The following is a 21,921-nucleotide window of genomic DNA, read 5'->3' on the forward strand; positions in this document are numbered from 1 at the left end:
AGTGATCTTTGTTGTTCCTTGAATAGGGCCATGAACCTGGCACCTGCTTTTGTTGCTGCCTTCTTAAGCCACTGGAGACATTTTTGCTGGCTTCCTGGGTCAGCAGCTGCTTTGGGGTAATAGTGGCAACTGACTGTAGGGTGTCAGTTCTGCCTCAAAGAAAATGGATGTATTTATATGAGGAGAGTTACCTTTCATGTCTGTAAGCCTCTTGTCTTCAGGGCGGTCTAGAGAATGAGCAGTTGGATGTCAGCTGTGCCCTCAGTTTGACCACTCATTACCCTTATCTCCTCTGAGTCTGAAGAGACAGATTCATTCCTTTTTCATCCTGGTCTCTTTCATTACCCTGAGTTCAGTGTTCCCTGCACCTGGGTCAGTGCCTGGTGCATGCATGGTTAGTATGCAGGAAATGTATGTGGAATGAATGACGGGGTGAATTCCTTAAACTGGCCGTCTAGATTTAGCTTCACTGACCCCTGATATGAGGGGCTTGTGGAGGACTGCCGTGTGGAAGGAGGACCTTTGTTTTTAGGAAAAAGATTACTTCAAAGGAATTACAGAAGGTTTGATTTCTAGGTGGTTTGGGGGAACTTTGGGAACTCCAAGATAGGACTTATTCTCCCCTCATGGATTTAGAACTTTCTACTCCATTATTAACTTTCTGCTGGCAGCCTTGCCTCCTGTTTTAGGAGTAATATACTGAACCTGACTCAGGCCTTTTCTTCACCTGGGTTCTGTCATTCCTGAGCCCATGTCAGGGCAGGTCAGGTATTCCTTTTTAATTTATTTCTTATTATTTTTTTAAATTAAAATTTTTTTAAGCTTTACCCTAGGATACTTTTTCCATTGCTTTTCAGAGAGAGTGGAAGGGAGAGACACAGAGAGAGAGAGAGAGACATATGTGTAAGAGACACATCAATTAGTTGCCTCAACACACACCAGCCAGGGCCAGGGAATGAGGCCTGCAACTGAGGTACTTGCCCTTGGCCGGAATCCAGCCGGGACCCTTCAGTCCCCAGTCCGACACTCTAACCACTGAGCCAAACAGGCTAGGGCAGGTAATCCTTTTTAAATGTCATTGTCATTATAGAGTCAGAAGCCCTAAGTACCACACCTCATATGGTGTAGTCTGGACTTCCTGATCTGTGCATTCAGTCAAGTTCCACTCAGCTCCTAGGTGTCTGTGCCTTGGTAAAGGCTGTTGGAGACAGCAGTACTTTTTCCTCCCTTTGTCAGCAGCTGGCTAGAGAGTGCCTATTAGACTGTTAGATCCCAAGCCTTTAGCATTTGTCTGTGTCTGTCTGGAATTTAGGGCAGAATCTCTCTTACCACCTGAGGCTACATTCACTGGGACCTATTGGAGAATAAAAGATGAGCAGCCCGAACCGTGCACAGATGGATTGTACCATGGTGCTTTGGAATGCTCTGATTCCAGGAGAGGGTCCATCGTCTGCGAGAGTAAAACTGGAGTCCAGGCCACTGCACCCCACCCCTGCCCTCTTTCCCAAGAGCCTCACATTGGAACCATCACTCACTCAGTAATTCCAAACATCCTTGTTTTTGTTAAATTTTTATCTGATATGGTGAAACACAGAGGAAATGACAAGCTAGCATGTGTTGTATTTTAAATGCACTTAATTCAAGTAGCTATTTTAAATGTCAGTTGTTCCTGTCATTAGATTTTTGTTGTCTGGGCTGCTTTTCCTCCCTTCGGGTGGGGGGAGTCTCTGATAGAGTTTTATCTGGCATTAAAGCCAGATAACCCAGGTCTTTTCTAGCGGATTGATTATTCCTTTAAACTTTGTTCTTTTGATAGTTATATTTGGATTACATTATGTTAATTGCTTTCAAATCAGAACACAAAAGAAGTCTAGAGATCAATTCAGAGGTTCTTTACCTGTGGTTCATTGACTCCTCTCCACTTGTAAACAAAAGTTTGTAGGTAGGTGAATATGTCCCTTTTTCTAGGGAGAGCATACTTAGTTTTTATCAGATTCTCACTGGAATTTGTGACCTAAAAAAAAGTTAAGAACTAGCATTTTATGGGAATTGGGGCTCCTGCTCACATAGCTAGTTAGTGGCAAAGTTGGATCTTGAGATAGATTCTGGACTCCAGGTATCTTAACTCTACAACCAAAGTTCTTTCCACTGTATTATCCATACTCTTCTAGAGAAATAGTGGAATAACACCAGGAAACAGACGCGCATGATCTGAACTGTTATTTGATATTTACCTTTCTCATCCATAGCCTTATTTCACAGATGTGGACTCCAGGATACCTGGTCTCTTGGACTAGGTGATCTCAGAGATACTGTGATTTTCACAGTAATATATTCTAGAATTTATATATTTTCTAAACTGTATTCTACTATCTAACTTATGTTCTGTAAGCATTAAACTCCCTTTTGATCTTTTAATCTTGCCCATTAAATTGTTATTTGAGAAAAGGAATCATTGTGTCCCCTGTGACTCCTAACACTCAGATCTTCACGCAGTGGCTGGCTACCTTGTTGGTACTATTGACTGACTAGTAGCATTTTACTTTTTTTTAAATTTAAATATATCTTTATTGATTTCAGAGAGAGGAAAGGAGAGGGGGAGAGAGAGACAGAAATATCAATGATGAGAGTGTCATTGATTGGCTAGCCTGCAACCTGAGCATATGCCCTGACCAGGAATCGAACCCCGATCGCCTGGATCCTAGGTCGATGCTCAACCGCTGAGCCATGCCCGGCTAGGCACTAGTTGCATTTTAATTTTTCCCCTTTCCATGATCGTAGTGGCTTTTAATATTATTTAGCCTGACCTTTTCAAGTGGTCATGCTCCCTTTTCTCCTTGTTTTCACAATGCTAGTTATACAGTTTCTGCACCTGCATCTAACCTGCATAATTGGGAGTTTTGTGGAACGTTATATTTTGTACCCTGAGTTCTATCCCAAGTCACTGAATAGCAGCCTGCATGGCAGGTTGCTCTGAAAAACTTTAGACCTGGGAGAGAGGTATCTCTCTTATGAGGAGTTAATCAGTAGAGTCTGACTCGGTTGGTTGCTCATGGTTTTCTAGGATGCCAAGATAAAATGAGCCGAGTACCAAGCTCAGGTCTGGGAAACATAGGTTCTTTCCACGTTTTGTTATTGGCTTGATGTGTGACTTTTGGAAGGTTGCTTAACCCCTATTTTCTCATCTGTAAATGAAAATTTACAGTTATTTTCATAAAAACATTCTTAAAGATGAGTATAATAATGCAGGTGAACCACTTTGAATTCCTTATAACATAAATGCTATAGAAATTTCGTCTGGTTATAATATGTGTACCTTATCCTAAGAGCCTGTAACTGGGGTGTGTGTATGCGTGTGTGAGTGTGTGAGAGATCTTTTTGAGGTTAATGGAGTAGAGTGAAAAATTTTTTTCACTTCTCAAAGTACATTTTTAGTATTAAACTAGAACTTTTATAACAAATGTTATATTATTACATAATACATATATGCATATATTTACATTCTGGTGCCAGAGACCTAAGAGAACTTAGATTTAGATATAACAAACTAAGCTAAAAAATAGAAAATAATTGCTTATGAATTAAATATAAATGTAATTAAATGTAATTTTTTTAAAGATTTATGTCATCTCCTGTAATTCCTGTTTTAATACAGTAATTTGTACTTGCACACTGATAGTTTCAATAACAAAATTATATACACAAACTATAGTAAATTTTATTTTCAAAATAAAATGCATTCTTTGAGTTAAACATTTGCATTTCGACTATGCTTAAACTAACTAGTATATTCTTAGAAATGCCCATAAAAATTATAAAAGCAAATATACTTTGTCAGTCTTTAAAGGAAATATGTGCCACCATGGAGTAGAATGAAACTTGCAGCAGCTACTGAAATCATTAAAGTGCAGCAAAAACAAATCTGCTGAGTGAAAATAGTGCCCTGGAGTAGGGAGCCAGGTGGGTGGTGTGCAGGCTGCATTTTCTCCCTAGTTATCTATGGAGAAGGTTCTGCCTCCCTGAACTGTGCTTTTAGCACTTAGGGAGTGGGCTTACCAGTTTTTGCTCCCCTCCACTCCCTGCCTTGGGCTGTGTGGATGTGCAGTGTTTCATCTGTGTGCAGCTGTATTGCAGTCTGTAAACATGACTGCTGTAAGGAGAGGCAGAGTTGTTTATTTTGTAAAACCTGTCCCATTGCCATGTGATATTTGCCTAAGAGCTCCTGTTGTGGTGACATTCTTGTGGTGAGTGTGGCCCTTTAAAGGTTTCGTTCTCAAATGTTAAATGAGCCTCTAACTGGTGTCCTGAAAAGCATTTAAGCCTCTCTCCCTAGCTTTTAAACCAGAGGAGCAGTAATCCCAGTGGAGCCTGAGCTGGGGTCTAGAGAGAAGGTGGCAGATGAAGTGGCAGATGATCGGCAGGGGCTGTTGTGGTCTCTTATCTTATTTGCACAAAGGAGGGGCTGGCCTCTCCTGGGGAGGTATTTCCGCTCACTGTAACAAATGAGGGCGCACAAAGGGCTGTAATGTAAGGAGGCTTCTCTGGTGACGTCACTTGTAAATGTGGTCAAAGTCCAGTTCTTGGGGGCTAGGAAATGCAGTTGGAGAGATCAGTCAGTTAGCACTCTCTCCTCAGCTGTCACTGCGCCATGGTGCCTACTTCCAGCCACTGAACCAACACAGCTGGGCCAGGCCATGAATGCTTACAAGTACCAGAAGTTCCTGGAGGGACTCAACAACCTTAGAGGTATTACATGCCGTCCGACTCCCTGCCTTTTGTCTTTGCTGACTGTGTGAACACTTACTGTGGTGTGTGTTGTATGGGGTCTTTACTTTCCATCAATCCCTTAGGGACTTAGAAAGCCCTTTTACTCTGAGCTGGCCATATATATTTTTTTGTGTTTAGACAATACATAGAAAGGATAGAGTTTGTAAATATGACTGTGGGTATGTAGGTAGGAGGGGATCTTCTCAGCTACTTCAGCTGAAGTCCGTTTTCTTGCTTGAAGGGGCAATGAATAAATTTCCCCTGCTGTCTTGAGCTCAGAGCTCAGGGCACTTCCTGGGCAATGTGGGTGGAGGGCTCTTGCCATTGGGCACTGTAGCCTCACCTAGGTGTAGCTAGGTTTCTTGGGCCAGGTTTCCACTTGCCTGTGTCTACAGTGAGTCAGAGTCCCATCTGGAGAAAACATAGAGTCAGGAGTGGTTGGGGGGTGTGTGTGTAGATTGATAGGCCAGGGATGCCATTGTAAAGGGTAAATCAGTGACTTTAAAGGAGATAACTTTTTTAAAAAAATTTCTATTTTTAAAATATATCTTTATTGATTTCAGAGAGAGGAAGGGAGAGGGAGAGAGAGATAGAAACATCAGTGGAGAGAGTCATTGATCAGCTGCCTCCTGCACACCCCCGACTGGGGATCGAGCCCACAACCTGGGCATGTGCCCTGACCGGGAATCAAACCTCGATCTCCTGGATCCTAGGTCAATGCTCAATCGCTGAGCCACGCCCAGCCGGGCAAAGGAGGTAACTTTTAATTAAAGTGATATTTAATAAATATAATTTATTTAGTGTTTGCTTTGCATGGTTGGCAAATTCTCACTCACCATAGGTGAGAAAATGCTCTCAGATGTGATGAGGCAGGACTCTTTTTGGCTATTAAGGAGGAAAATTAATGAAACTTTTTTACTTCTCCTTCTCTAATTAATAGGTGGTTTTATTTCCATCTGCTTAGGAAGATGCTCAAGCCATCCTTCTTTCATTAGCGATCAGGATTCTAGACCCAGAGTAACCATGGGGTGTGGAGAGAGTATGGGGAGGTAGAGAGAGGAAAGGGGTGAAGTGGGCTTCTCCTTGGTTGAGGGGACTGACAGGAGGTCTCGACTCCCATCCTCCCGGGTTCTGTAGATACTTCAGTTTCTTTCATTGTCTGTTGATGAACTATTTCTAAGAGCTCATATATATGAAGAGCTTTGTATGCTACAGAGGGATGTGCAATTATCAAGTATTGTTCTGTTGATCTCTATCTTCTCTTTCCTTTTCTCGCCCCATGCTCTAGAAACACTTTTTTTCAGAACTTCTGACAGCTGAAGCCAACCCCTTTTAGGTTCAGGGCTCTGTAAGCTCATCATGCATCAGACAGGTCCTATCAAGAATGAGCAAAATTAACTGTTGCTTCCCTGTCAAAAGAAGTTTTGGGAGGGTAGAGAGTCTGAACTTCTTTATCCAGACTCATGGGGTAGAGATGGGAGATAGGGGACAGAAACCAGTGGTGCTTCTCAGTGACTCTCCCAGTTCTTGGGCCTTGTTGGGAGATATAGGTTAGATGGAAACTGTAGGAGATTTACTTGTCCATAGGATTGGGGGATATAACTTTTCCTTTTGATTTCCCCTTTGTGTCAGGGTTTAGATGAGCAGTTAACCATACTAGGATGGCCACAGCCTGTGTGGATCAGGTTTAGCAGTGACCCAAGTAGATTCCTGAGGTTCTCAGGAGACCACACCACTCATAACTATGTCCTCCTCTGCTGTATGTGCTTTAGGAACAAAGAGCAGGTATGCCTGATGGCGGGGTCTTCCGTATATGCCTCCCATAAAACATCCATGGAGGAAGGAATCCTTTTTTATTCCCTAAATGGGAGTTGTTTTGGTCCTTAGTTTTCTTTAACTCCCCTGACATTCTTGGTGGGGCTAATGGAACCAAATAACTCTTGATTTGATCCTGTCAGAGGTGCAGAGGCTTGAAATTGCACCCTACAAAAGGTTATTTCTGCTTTTGGAAGAGGGTATATTGACACGAGCTTGGCAATCATTTGTTTTCTCAGCCTACCTATAAAGATCCCCCCCCCCTTCTTTTTTTGCCCTGTCTTTACTAGGAATGAATAACAGCTCAGATGTACTATCATGGGGAGTGTCCCATATGGGGTTGAAATCAGAGAAGAGAAAAGACCACAGCAGGAGCAACTTCCACTTCATTCTTCCTATCCCAGACACTGGTGCTCTCTGCCATGTTATTTTGGTTCTGTGCCTCTAAGATAACTCAGAAGCATTTACTGCTATAGGCATTAAACAAGAGGATATATACACTTAGTTTAGTGTCTGATATGTGGTCAGAATTCACCAAATGTTAGTTCTACCTATTCTTTCTTTGTTCCTCCCAGAGACTACTTTGAATCACAGTGAGTCCTGTGCCTGCTTTGGTCCAGGATGAACTGGATCAGGTTACTTGTGACTGGGGAGCAGTAGCCTAGTCACCCATCCACATGTTTGGCGTAGGAGACTGAAAGACAGCAGCATTAGTGATATTAATAATACTATAAGCACTCAGCAAATGTTAGTATGGACAAGGCACTGTTCTAATTACACTTTATGTGTATTAATTCATGTAGCTCTTATAATTCTCCCATAACATAGATAGTTTACAGTGGTATACCCAAGGCTTGGCTGGCTTTAGAACAGGGTTCGTCTGTTCTGCTAAGGAGATGATAGTGCCTGGGAGTATAGCAGCCTAGATGGCTATATTGTGCTGCTGTCTGATGCTGGGGACCATAAGAATTAGGAAAAAATACCCATGTCTGACAAGTGTATGTATACAACACACTTGGGCACCTTCCTCTCTGAGGGAGAGTAGTGTATGGTGCTTTGGACTGAGGGCAGTAGATCTTTTTAATCCACACTAGGCTCCTTGAGCTGTGTGTCCTGTTTTCTAATCCTTCATTCACTTATATACACTGTATAATAGTCTTTATGGCATAAAATGTGTAACATACATATAATGTGCAGCTCTTTGTCATGTTCACCCAAAAAGAAAGCATTCGATTAACTTTCTTCTCTCCAGAACCTGATCTTTTCCAGGTGGGAGAGCTCCTGGAAAGAGGGCATGTAGTTGTTTTGGTTTAATCTCTATAATCATTTCTGGAATGTTGAGATAGGTCTTAGACAAGTATTCTGCCCTGGGCTGCCAGGCAGACAATTACATACAAACCATTGTCTTTGTCAAACTCTCTTGTTGATTTCACCAACTGTGTCCTCTGAATATGGTGAATACTACTTCCCTTCATTTCACCTGTATCTTTGTGTATTCCAGAAAGGCTGACAGAAAGAGGTAATTGGCTCCCCTCTCCATTCAGTCACTGACTTTGCTTTTCTTGACATGGGTCAGCTTGCAGCCATTCCTCCATCTAGTCGGTAATTACCGAAGGGAGCCCAGAAGAGAATAGACATTGTAGAAGTCTTTTGAAGTTCTTGTCCTCAGTTTCCTGTGACTCTTTGATGCTTTGATGCCAGGATTGCAGTGCAATATATCCTGTTGCTGCTGCTGCTTCTGGAAGCTTTAACTTTTATTTCTTAAACCTGCCAAAAACCATAGCCATTGAATGATTTCTGCCCAAATGGACCTCTTCTGTGGGCATGACAGGTTGAACTATTGGCCTAAGTCCTGCTTTTTGGCAGAGCCCAGGCCTGTGCTGTGACTTGTAGTTGTGGATTAATTAGGGAGGCAGAGAGAGGTAGGTGAGGTAGAGTTATGAGAAAGTGGTTTCCTAGCCTTTGATAAGAAAAATTCTTGATAAATCTGTGAGATAATGACTTATTTTTTAAATAACAAATTTGCATATGTTCTCCTGTTCCCTTTGCCTAGAATAACCATTACCCTTTTCTCCTGTACCAAACTTCTATTCATCCTTTTAGTGCCTAACTCAGTCTCACTCCCACCCATAGGTTTGTGGGGCTTTTGGATTTTTTTTGCATATTTAGGAAGAATTATTCTCTTGTACTCATCTGCGTTGCCATAACACTTTAAACATACTAATTTTAGAGCATATCACATTATGTTATAGTTATTTTATTACACATTTGATTTTCCTGCTAGTCTTTACTTCTTGGGCCAAGTTTTCTGTAACTTCTGTAAGCCTCAGTTTTCTCATTTGTAAAATAGGGATGATAGAATTTACTTCACCATATGTTGTGAGGATTAAATGAGATAGTAAATATAAATCTGGCAGAGAGTGAGAGTCCTGGAGATGTTAGCTATACAGTTGGTAAAGGTGGGAACTGTGTCTCATTTATTCCTGATCTAGAATGTGCCTGGCACATATTAAGCATAAGAGAAACATTGGAAGAATTGAATTGAACTAAACTCATGTATTCAAATGTCCTTCCATAGTCACCAGAGGAGGTTAAAAAAATACTGAGAATGGTGCCTGTGCTGTATAAATTTATAAAACCCCTTTTTGTGGTTTTTCTCTTCAGTGCCAGATTATGACTCCCATAAGAAACTCCACAGTCATTTTATCATCATACCTAATTTTTGGTCAGAAAATGATATTATCCCAAACTGGCTGTTTTGAAACATTAAATCCAATCTCAAATAATGGAAATGTACTGCTCTTGAAAACATTGGAAAGTTGGTACTTTTGGTCTGTAAGCAGTTTCAAATGAGGGGTTCCAGATATATTTTGGGCAGTGGCAACGTTGTTGAATAAGTGAGCAAGTGACTAATGAGAAGGCACACACTCATTGTGTTTGTCAAATCATCTTTCTCATTATTGTATAGCTTTATTTTTGACAGCCACTTGGCCAGTCTAGAAGCCTGCTCTTTATTGCTAAGTCTGGCCAAGCAGGACAAGCCCTCACACTCCAACATGTGCCCCTCGAAGAGTAGCCCTTTTTGGGGGGGGCTTTTTTTCCTTCTTCAGTGTGCCTAATAAAGAACCTTAGAGAAAAAACTTAGGTTTCCTCACCCCTGCCACTAAATAAAAATAGATGCAATATTTTGTCCTTATAGAAAGCATGGAAAACCAAAAACCACCAAAAACTTACAACCCACAGATTGCTATGGTAATATTTCCTTGTACTTCCTTCTATCTAGTCTTTTCTATCCATATATATATATATATATATATATATGTAAAATGTGTTTTTATATATTTGTTATTATAATGTAATTATCTTGTTCTTTATTTTGTGAGTATATTTATGCCTTTGACTATTTGTGTAAAACATAATTTATTTTTTAAAAATTATTTTAGAGAGAGAGGAAGGGAAAGAGAGAGAGAGAAACATTGATTTGTTGTTCCGCTTATTTATGCAGTCATTGGTTGCTGCTTGTATGTGCCCTGATGGGGATAGAACCCGCAGCCTTGGTGTATCAGGACAGCACTCTAACCAACTGAGCTACCTGGCCAGGGCTACAACATAATTCCTTAGCAGCTGTATGGCATTTACTCAGATAGAAAGACAGATCATTTATTTAACATTCCCCAGTTGGGGGATATGTACATTTATAATTTTTCACTGCTATAATAGTACAGTGAACAAACAGCCTTGTAAATAAAAATTCCTGCGCATGTCTGATTATCTTTTTAGGATAAATTTCTAGAAATGGAATTACTGGTCTTAATACATACATTCAAAGCTCTGGATGTTGGTTTTTAACTTTATTTTACTTTTAAAAGCTACTGAGGGTACCTGTAACACTATGAATACCTCTCTGATAGCGCTTGGCCCCTTGCTGTCTAGGAACAGCACTATCTTCAGGCTTAGTGGCGAGCTGGTTCAGATGTTTTATTATCCGGTTAATTTCATCATGGGATAGGTGCCAGGTGTCTCTTTCACTTAGTCAGCAGCTCCCACATGTCATCATCACAGCACAGCACTGTTTTACTCTGAAGCTTTTCTCCCTGAAGCTCCAGACATTTAAATGACTTCCTTGATCCTTCCAACCCTAGTACCCTTTCCTCTTGTATCGGGAGAGATCCATCAGTGTTGATCAGGAAACTGCTGTACAAAGAATGACCTAATCAATCAATGCTGTTTAAAAATCCTGCATTGGAACCCCAGCTTGGTATGAGGGTGAGATTCTCCTTTTCTTTTCCTGCTGTTACTGAGTTAGCCCCTAGCTAGTAAATTGGGCCAGCATAATCTGATATAATAGAGTGACAAACTCTACTGTGTCTTCACCCTTGCTTATGGGTAGGTGTCTGCCTCTGGAGGAAGTGGAGATGGTACTGTATGTTTAAATCAGCATATTGCAGTCAAGTGCAAATCAGCTTTTTGTATTTGGGATTGACAGCCTTAGAGTCAAATTATAGACTTGATGAGTGTACAGTCTTGTTTCTGACTAGGAGTTGACATCCTGGAGCAGACAATGTGGGATTTTATAGATGATGATAGACTGTGGGTGTTTGGAGATTAGCTTGAGGCCAGAGAGAAGGAGGCCCAAGTATGGGACTTTGTGTGCGGGATGTGGGGTGTGTGTGGGGTTAACAGGAATGTTTCTACAGCAACCAGGATAGTGGAAAGTGGCTTGAGTCACCAACAGGATTGCGTCTTTCATAGTGAGAACTGTCTACTCCTCCTATTCCCAGAGCCCTTAAGCAAACCTATCACAATGGGGCGATTCTCTCCACTGTAAGGAATTTGGGAGTCTGCGTGCTTTTGGGGTGAGACCTGTCAACACCTTTAACAGCACTGGGTACCTACCTATAGACCCTCAATAAATCCTGTACTTGTTTGGATGCTTGACAGTTTTGTACTGTTAAAGTTTATCCTCTTCTTAATTGTATACTTTTTAGTCTTACTGTGTGTCATTGGGCAAGAGAGGGACATCAGCACAAGTTCATGCTGGGGTTGGCCTCTATTGCTGCTGGTTTGAAATGTGTGGGGGAATATGGGGTTCCATGGTGTAATGGTTAGCACTCTGGACTAGCAAATGTGTGGAAGTAGTTCTGTGTTTTTTGTTAATTGGAGGTGAGTGTTACACTATCCTTTCTTAAAGAATGAGCCTGTATGGCTAACAAAGTATAAATAATCACTTTTTCTCCATCCTTGGTCTTGTATGGTTTTTTGAAGTAGTCATTATTATTGAGAGGTTAAGGCTCTTGTCTGCATATTTTGCCGCAGTTTCATTTTGCTACACTTCTGGAGAAACCCCAGGCTAGTAATCCTAACTGTGTATGTTACTCATTACAGCAGTTGTGGAGATGGTGCCTCTGAATAAAGACCACTTGCTAAACAGTATATTTTGCTCATTGTGAAGTGGCAGAAACCTCTTAAACTTTCTGGTTTGATGTATCTTGAAATCCTTTGATTGGGAAGATCACTTTTTACAATTTGTTATCAACTAACTACTCCACTCCTTGATAATGTTCTATGTTTCTTGTATCTTTTACTGGAAGTTCCTGTATCCGTTTCCTTCCTTCCTTTCATTGGGAATCTTCTGTATGCCACACCCTGTAAAAGGCATAGGGACTGCATAGATTAATGACAGCCCCATCCTTGAAATGCACACACAGACACACACACACATATTTGTGTGTGTATATAGACACACACACATATACATATATACATATGTGTGTGTGTGTATACATATATATATATATAATATTCAATATATATAATATTCATGGCAGGTGCCATTATAGAAATAAAAACAAAATGCCATGAGAACAGAGGTGGAGTGATTTCTAGGAGCAACATGGTAGGTGATTGGGAACACTTCACAGTGGAATTGGTATGTGAGCCGAATCTTGAAGCTGGTAGGAGTTTGCCACTTAAGAAGGGAGAAAGGTATTCTGGGAAGACGACGCATGTGAAGGAATAGACTCATGAAAGTCTCTGTATCCCCTGGAGAAGAATGAGAAGCAGGGAGCAGGAAGCGAGGAGAGCAGGTAGTTGTTTAGGTGAGAGAGGAGTGGAATGGAACGTTGAGTCTTTGTTATAAGGGCTAAGGGATAATGTAGGCGTTGGAGGACACTAGATGTTTTTAAGGCAGAGGAATGACAAACTATCAGGTGGGGGAAGTGTAACTCTGGCAGCAGTATGGAAGGTCACTTACAGAGAAGTGGGGCTGTGTCTAAATCAGTAAGTATGTACACCTGATTTTAGTTTGTCTAGGATGAGAGAAGTAAAGAGAGCAGGCATATGAAATCTTCCTAAAAGAAGTTTGGTTTTAGAAACAGAGTTTATGTTGAACTATACCTGGAGTGGAGATCCAGGTTCCCCCACAGCTCAAGTTCAACCTGACCTTGTGTTGTACAGTGCTTTGTGTTTGGATTGGTATTTCCTGGGACTGGTCAGATGATTCGCTTCAGCGGGAGGCCTGTGGAGTAGCCAGTGACCAGCAGTCCCAGGTGTCTGTCAGTGATAAGGAGAGAAGAAGCCCATTTAGCTCTGATTAGGGCTTCTGTTTCTTTGAAATTCTCTGTGCTGCAGTTCTTGGCCCAAGGCTCCATCTTTATATGACTCTTTACAAATAGATTCGGAGTGTTGGTGTTTGACACTGTGGTAACATCCCTGCCTATTTAATTTTTTAAAAAAATTATGAGAGGGAGAGGAAGAGAGAGAGAAACATCGATGTGTGAGAGAGACATTGATCTGTTGCCTCCCATATGCACCCTGACCTGGGATCCAACCTGAGACCTTCCGGTGCACGGGAGGACTCTTCAACCAACTGAGCCACCCAGCCATGGCAGATCCCTGCCTATTTAAAATATTCTCTTCCTTTAGCATTAATGAGGGAATTTCTGGTTGTCTGCCTTTGCTGGGTCTTTTCCTTCTTCTGACTCTAACTCTGATAGTTTCGTGAGGGGTGAGGCAATATGATGAGGTGGGAATAACACAGGCTTTGAATCCTGGCTGGCTTGGGTTGAAATCCAAGTGTCTACATTATTTGGGGCAAGCTACCCACTTTCTCTAAGCTTCAGTTTTCTATAAAATGGGATAATAATATCTCTCACATAAAATTATAAGGATTAAAGGGAGTGACATCAGTAAAGCTCCTGACACAGTGCTGGCACATAAACTCATGGTACAAACATAGCTGGCATTATTGTTATGCTACTCCCAACTTTCTTTTCTTTCTCTAGCCAGTTCTCCTGGCTTCAGCTTTTCTTTTAAATTGCAAACTTATGCATCTGTCTTCTACTTAAAATCTCTCAGTATTTTAGGTGTTTTTAAATTGTGGTTAAAAAAATATACATACAACATGAAATCTACCCTCTTAGTGAACTTTTACACGTATGGTACAGTATTGTCAACTATATGCAGGTTTTTTGTCAGCAGATCGCTAGAACCTTTTCATCTTTCATGACTGAATCTCTGTACTAATTGAACAGCAACTTCCCATTTTCCCCTTTCTCTAGCTCCTGGCAGCCACCATTCTACTTTCTGCTTCTATGAGTTTAACTGCTTTAACTACCTCATATAAGTGGAATCACAAAGTATTTGTCCTTCAGTGGCTGGCTTATTCCACTTAACATAATGTCCTCAAAGTTCATCATGTTGTAGCATGTGACAGGATTTCCTTCTTTTTTAAGGCTGAATAATATTCCATTGTAGGTATAAAAATCTCTTAATTTCTAGTTTCTTTTTTCAGCTGCCTACAGGACAGCTATACTTGGACATCACCACAGACTCAGTATTTTCAAAACCAAGCTTAGACTTGGCTTTCCTCCCTTATTCCCCATTTTTGACAGTTGTGCTCACATTCTTCCAGTCTCTGAGATCAGAAACCCTGGAGACATCTTTGACTCTTCTCTTTATCAACCCCATTTTCAATCTGTCACCAAGTTCTTTTGTTTCTTCAGAATTTGTCTTAAATTTGCCCTTTCCTCCTCACTCCCTTTGCTATGACTCGAGGCCAGTCACTCATCACCTCACGCATGAATTACTACAACTGGCTCATATTTTGTTTGTTGTGTCCTGTCTCTCCCTTTAGTTAACACTACCAGCTACTTCTTAGTGTTTTCTATTACCAAAAGTAAGAAACATCTATTATGCTGTGACCTCCTCTCCAGTTATCCAGTCTCATCTCACATAATTACCTAGAACACAGCTTTAGCTCTAGACAGATTCATCTCCTCATTGAGCTTTGAAGTGCTCCATTCAGTCTCTCCTCTGGTGCAGTTCTCTTTACCCAGAATGCCCTTGTTCTTTATACTTAACTGGAATCTATCCGTTTTCTTAGCCTCACTTCAGGCCTTTCTTCTCCATGAAGACTTCTTTGATTATCATTGTTCACGTTGATGTATCACTTTCCCACATTCTAGTTTTGTCTCCATATTGAAATTGTAAGGTTGTTGTTGTTTTTTAAATCCTTACCCAAGGATATTTTTTCCATTGCTTTTCAGAGAGAGTGGAAGGGAGAGAGAGGGAGAGGGAGAAACATCGATGTGAGAGAGACACATTGATTGGTTGCTTCCCACCTGCACCCGGACTGGGGCTGGGGATCAAGCCTGCAACCAAGGTACATGCCTTTGGTCAGAATCGAACCCGGGACCCTTCAGTTCATGGCCAACACCCTGACTACTGAGCCACACAGGCTAGGGCTAAAATTGTAAGCTTTTTTATGGACGTTATATTTCTATAACTCACAGTACCTGGCTCATATCTAGCCAAGTTTAAGTGCTCATTACTGAGCACTTATAAGGTATGGTCACCAAGGTGATTAATTCTTTCATTTGACAAATATGTATGATCATCTACCATGTGTACTGTGCTAGACCCTGGGATTCAGCAATAAACCCACAGTGAGGAGATTAGTTATATTGTACTTAAGCAGTAAAATAGTGGTTGATTGAATTTGAGGAAACCAGGTCCGACTCTTAAGTGAGGACAAATGACAAGAAGAGGGAGAATTTAGAAAATAAGGTATAAGTTAAACAGCTATTGTAGGGAAAATGTATTTAATGGATTAATTCAGCAAATCATTTATTGAGTGTCCACTGATATAAATTTATTCAAGGTATTAGAAATATGCCAGAGAATAGGCCAAGTCTCTTCTCTTATAGAGCTTATATTCTAACATTTAGAGATATTTTAAAAATTAAAAGAACTTAATACTGGGTGAAGCCCATCTGTAGGAAGTCAGCAGTGAAAGAGTTAATATGTTTGTAGCCTCTAGGCTTTGTTGAAACAGATGGTTTCTCTGCTCTAGGGAGTGTTTTAAGGGGGATTAGAGAGGACTGGGCTGAGGAGGGCCTGAGACCTCTCTCCCTCACCCCATAGCACACACACCTGCTGTTCTGGCGCCTGGTGAGCTATGTAACTTGTCCCCCACTTGGTAGGCACATATTTGCAGGCCTGTGATTGTGGCTGTATGCTTCTGGCATTTTATTTTCCTTTCCTGATTTTTATTTATTGTTCAACATCAATGAAGTCCCATTTTAATTTAACAGATGTTGGGACTTGTCTGTGTTCCTTCTGGTCCATGTTTACTTTTACATAATTGTAACCTGGTTTATATACGTTATTTTTCCAGTCCATTTTTTTTATTGTCTTAAAATACACATACATAACAGTTACCATTGTAACCATTTTAAAGTGTACAATTCATTGACATTAAGTACCTATACAGTGTTGTGCAATCATCACAACTATCCAGTTTCAGAATTTTTTCATAACCCCAAATGGAAATCCCAACCCATTAAGCAGTCACTCTCCCTCCCCTCCCCCAGCCCCTGGCAACCACTCATCTGCTTTCTAACTTGCCTATTGTAGAATTTAATATAATTGGAGTAATATTACATGTGGCCTTTTGTGTCTGGCTTCTTTCACTTAGCATGTACAAATATGTTTGCATGCCTTTTTCATGTGATGTTATAAGGATTTTTTTAGTGTTTCCCTAGTCATTACAAGTTAAGTTGTAATGTCGATAATGGCTTCACTCAGCCATCCTTTTGTTGAATATTTGAGTTGTTTTCAAGTTGTTGCTGTTATAAAAACTGCGGCAATGGACATCTCCCTACTAATGGCAGATGCCCTGCCATCTTTCAGAGGACTCTGTATGTCGCACACCAGCTGCAGAAGAACCATTGTCCTTGATTAGGATAGTGTGGCCTGTTATCCAGCTCTGTGGGAGAACAGTCGAGTAATGCATTTTATATAGAAGGGAGCATTATATTTTGCAACAGAAGAGCTTGATTGCCAGGGAATGGCAGGGAAAAGAAAAGTTTTTCTTTCTATCGTGTAGACTTCTCTGACACTCCCTCTACCCACTTGGGTGTAGGAAGGCACTGATTATGGCAGTTGAAGATTAAATGTTTTATTCATTTATTCATTCAACAAATATGCGAGAGCCTACTATATGCCAGACATTTGAAACTTGCCAGCAATTGAGCCTTTTCCTCTATTGGCCTTTGATACTACCTGAGAGCAAGTAGGACCTAATTCCAGAATAATCAGAGATGATTCAGAATCCTGAGCCACATGGGGCTTTATTACCTCATGGTTTAATACCTCAAGGTTTGGTACCATTATAGACAGTAATCACACATTAATTTGGGCTGCTCACTCCAAGGGATTTGAAAGCCTCGCTGAGATGCCTTGTTCCCCACTGTGACAGAGACCTGGCTGCTAGGAGATGTGCCATTGGGCCTGTGTTCTCATAGTGGTTTTGTTCATAATATCCTGGGCAAGGCAGCAAGGTGAGGCTGCTGTTGACTGGGTAGCAATAGTAATGCTACTGTGTGCATGCAAAGGATGGGCTATCACAGATTCTGAGGTTAGCCCAGATATATCTGGGATTAGTGCTTCTGGGGCCTGCTTGTCTTCTGAGAGACTATCGCTCCTCCTTTTTCCCTCTTACTGAGTTATTATATAAAGTAGTCTTAATTTCCCTCTACCCTGCAGGGAAAATATCAACCACTTACGGCCATTCGGTACCACACTATACCTCTGAAACCAGTGTTGAGTGGAGAAAGCCCCTGAAACAATCACCAGATCTTAACAGTTTACTTAGCGCAGTGCTGAAACTGAATTGTTGATTTGGAGTGAGAAGCAGAGTCTAGTGAGAATGCTCCACCTCCAACCCCACCCCACCCCCCAGGCTTGGTCTCTGCCCTGTGCTACCTACCACTTGTTGCTTTTCTTTCACTGTCAGAATTTGATCTGTTATGTGTCTATATCTTCAGAGGTATTTTTCCTAGTGTACTTTAAAAACTCTTGAACACTCAGTGAGTGGGTAGGAAAGAAAGGAGTTAGACCAACAGGAATAGGGGCTCTGCGCTCTCTCTTCCTAGACCCTGGAGTTAACTGAATTGCCCTAGAGTTCCTGAGGGGCCACTGTGTTTGTGTTTCAGTGGGCTGGCTTTACTGAATGGGACACAAAAGCCTAAAGCATAAGCCATTCCCACAAGCCTAACATTTTCATATTTCTTCCTCTGCCAAAGAATCTTTGGTTAGGGTTAAGAATAACTAGTCTGTCTGTGGAAATACCAAGGGCTTTTGTTTGCCAGAAGAAAAGCGCTTTTGATTAAAGGCCTTCTTCTCATTTTTTTCTTTTCCTTAAGCTGCTGTGGGAAGACTTCAGAGCCTCTGAAGGTGCCGTGTTCGAGGGGTTTGGGGGAAGAAAAGAGCAAAATAGAACTAGGAGAGACTTGATCATGCTTTGCCAGCCATTTATGCAGAGATGAAACAAAGAAACAACAAAAATCTGTCCAGTTTTTAGTGACTGCTTTTGCTAGCATTTCTTTCTGTGTTTTAAGAAATCATCCAAACAGTAGTTCCCAAGGGACCTGTGGGGCTGATCTGACCTTGAACCCTGCTCTACCTCTTATTGTGATTTTCGGCAAGTTCCTTAACCTTTCTCTTTAGGCCAGAGTTTCTCAGCTAGAAAATGAGGATTATAATAGTGCCATTTTCATAGAGGTGTAATGAGGATTGAATGACTTAATAATATCTAGAAAGTACTTAAACAGTGCCTGGAACATATTAAGTACTCAGTAAGCATCAACTACTATTTCAGTAAATAGTACTACTACTATCTATGGCAAGTGTTGAGTATAGCTTTATTTTCCTGATTACTAATTTCAGATGTGACTTTCTAGGGCTGGCAGAGTCAGGCCTTTGTCAGGCATGTTTGTTTTATCTGTCAGAGGCAAAGGGACAGGTTTATTCTCTATGTGGACACATCTTAGAGGCTCGGTGTCTCAGTTGAAACTATTACTCTTTGGCAAAGCAGTTCCTATTTGTGGGGTGGGAGTGGGTCATGACTACAGGAAGTCATTCATCTACTTTCTTGGTCTTTGTCTGAGGGCAGTGAGGTTTCTTGCACCCCAGGAGAGCCTGAACCAAGCTATAGAGGAGGGGCCCCTGGTCCTTCAGTTGTACAGTAGTGAGAGACACGAGGCATCTCAGTAGAGAAAGGGGACATCCCAAGGGCTGGTCTAGTCTTAGTGACTTTAGTACCAGGTCTGGGTGTATCATTAATGCAGGTTCTGAGCAAGTGCCTTGCCACTGCATTTCCCTGGCCATAATAAGAGACCTGCTGAATGACCTGCCCTAAGCCCATGTTGCTCTTTTAGAAGCTGCCACCTACTTTCCCAAGTTGCTGGGGGTGGCTAAGGAAGGGACATAGAAATTTAAGTTGTCTCTTGCCCTTTTCTATATTGTCTGTAGTTTTTAGGAAGGATTTCCTTGTCTGCACACACACACCCCTGCCCCCGCCCTGCAAGGTGAAGTCTCATCTTACCTTTTGTAGGAAGTTTAGTACTAAAGTCAGCACATAAAGTGAAAATCCCAAATAATCCTTAAAAAATATCCTTAGCTTTGCCGGGCGTGGCTCAGTGGTTGAGCATCAACCTAGGATCCAGGAGACAGCAGTTCGATTCCCGGTCAGGGCATGTGCCTGGGTTGTGGGCTTGATCCCCAGTAGGGGGTGTGCAGGAGGCAACCGATCAATGACTCACTCATCATTGATGTTTCTATCTTTCTCTCTCTTAAATCAATAAAGATATATATTTTAAAAATATATATATGTATATCCTTAAAAATATCTTGTGACTCATCAATCAAAGTATATAAACATGGTTTTGTGTATAGTTGGCTTATAATTTACTTTATATGAATTCATTTTATGTGAGAAAAAAAAGCATTCTCAAACATTAGAATCATATTCAGAATTTAAGATACCCACATTGTGAGAGGTGCATGGGAGCTGAGACTTGCTGACATCTCAGATTCAGGTCCCTTCATCTCCTATTCACCCTGGTACATACCTCACCTTGGCATAAAACTTTGAGAGCAGTTGTGAGTAAACCTCTGCACATGTTTAAATTGTTTCTTTTTGTTTAAGTTTGTATGGTTAATGCAAGTGTGTTGTGATTCTCCTGTATTTTTCTTTTTTGCTTTCTGTTTTTCTTATGTCTTCCATTTTGTAAATCTCATTTTCTTCTACTAAACCTGTTTTATAGCTCTCAGCAATTTTTCTCTTGTCCAGAATCCTTGTTTGTGTTTTCCTCTTGCATTTCTTAATTATTTTTAGTGTTCAGGATTCTCAAAAGGATGATTGGGAGAGAGAGTGAGTGGGAGGGGAAGGCCTCTGATATTCTTCATTTAAATTTGGAGTCATAGCCCGGCCAGGTGTGGCTCAGCGGTTGAGCGTTGACCTGGCATCTAGGCAGTTGGGGTTCGATTCCCGGTCAGGGCACATGCCCGGGTTGCGGGCTCAATTGATGACTCTCTCATCATTGATGTTTCTATCTCTCTCTCTCTCCCTCTCCTTTCCTTTCTCTGAAATCAATAAAGATATATTTAAAAAAATAAATAAATAAATAAATTTGGAGTCATAGCTTTCACTTTCCTCCTCTCAGGTCCTCTACTAACTTTTGCTTCTTATCCCTTGTATAGAAAGTTCTTTATTTTTCATTTTCTTCCCCCTTTAGGTCATTTTTCTGTAGAAAATTTCTGAGGATGCTGGGCCACTTACAAATAAATTTTTGTTATACCTACTAAGCATCACTAGTTTAGCTCTAGATGTTTAGTTGGTTCTGGGATGAACCTCAAATTCACAGTAGTGTAAAGAGATACATGAGGAAGAGCCCACCCAGAGAGGCCAAAGGACAGACACTTTCTCTAAGTCAAACCGCAGGTTATTGACAAGCTGAAACCATGGCCCAGGTTCCTGACTTCTAAGTTGAATGCCTTGAGTCACCAGGCTTGCCTTTGAAGCCTTGAATAGGAGCAGTCCTTTGTAAGACCTTTTAACTGCCTCCCCCCACCTCAGGGGAATTGTGACTTATTTTCTTTTGTTTAATTTGACGTCACTTCCTTTTCTTAACAAAAATGCTAGACAATATGAACTTCAAGAGGGTTAAAATTAGTTCTGTTTCAAAGATGTATTTGAGAATTATGTGGCATCCCTTGGGATAGTCTAGAAATTTAGAGCTGTGTTATGACTTGCAGGACTGGGATTTACTGTCACTGGCCTGGAGGTTTGAGACAAGGAAGATGGGTGGTCTACAGTTCTAGGAGGGTGAGACTTTATGTAGGGAATCAGTTGGAACACAGAAGGGTAGTCAAGGTCAACAAACATTTGATGAATTCCAGTCTTTGCAAGGCACAGGTCTAGGTGTTGGGAGTGTAAAACCTGATGCCTGCTTTCAACCTCAGTGAGGGTGTAATTTCTCTTCTGATTTGGTCACAGACCTGGAGGAGATGGAGTTGCTGTTCATTGAAACCTTGGAAAAATTCCAAAGTACAAGGCACTGAATATAGTTTGGTCCTCAAGTAGGCCACGTTGGGGTTTTCCACAGGGTCTCAGGGGCCCATTTGTATTTACTGAAAAGGGCAGCTGGGAAAAACATGGGTTCTTTATACCTTTTCCTCTCTTTTCTTCCCAGTCTTCTTCCTTCTAGGAGCCTCTGGTAAGCATTAAACTGGGTAATTTCTCTTTCTCCCTTCCTCCCTCCCTCTTTTTACTATTTCTTTCGAGCAGTGGGGGCTATCAGAAAAAAATAAATAAGAAAAATGATTTGCAGAGGATAGCCCTTGCTGCATTTAAATCACAGAATTCTTCAGGCTTGGGAGAAGTTTATGCAGTAGGTGTTTTCAGATATTGAGGCAGTACGAGCTTCTGGCTGGGAGGGGCATACAGTTTTTCTAGTCTTAGCTACCCTGCCCAACCTGTCCCTTAAGTGTTGTCTG

At 41.2% G+C, this 21,921-nt stretch overlaps 1 protein-coding gene across 8 annotated transcripts in view; it reads left to right on the plus strand.

Moving 5' to 3' along the window:
* The window catches only part of MACF1 (microtubule actin crosslinking factor 1), a 302,250-nt gene that overhangs the window by 50,972 nt on the left and 229,357 nt on the right, over positions 1 to 21,921 (plus strand). The window contains exon 1 of one of the 8 annotated variants that reach the window (XM_087820326.1): positions 4,730 to 4,746. The exons of the other annotated variants lie outside the window; for them this stretch is intronic. The gene's annotated coding sequence lies outside the window, so the exon portion shown is untranslated. Of the gene's footprint in view, positions 1 to 4,729; positions 4,747 to 21,921 lie in introns of those variants that run through there. 8 annotated transcript variants of the gene reach the window in all.

The sequence above is a fragment of the Miniopterus natalensis genome, chromosome 9 (assembly GCF_054644295.1).
Source record: "Miniopterus natalensis isolate mMinNat1 chromosome 9, mMinNat1.hap1, whole genome shotgun sequence".
In the NCBI taxonomy this organism is placed as follows: Eukaryota; Metazoa; Chordata; class Mammalia; order Chiroptera; family Miniopteridae; genus Miniopterus; species Miniopterus natalensis.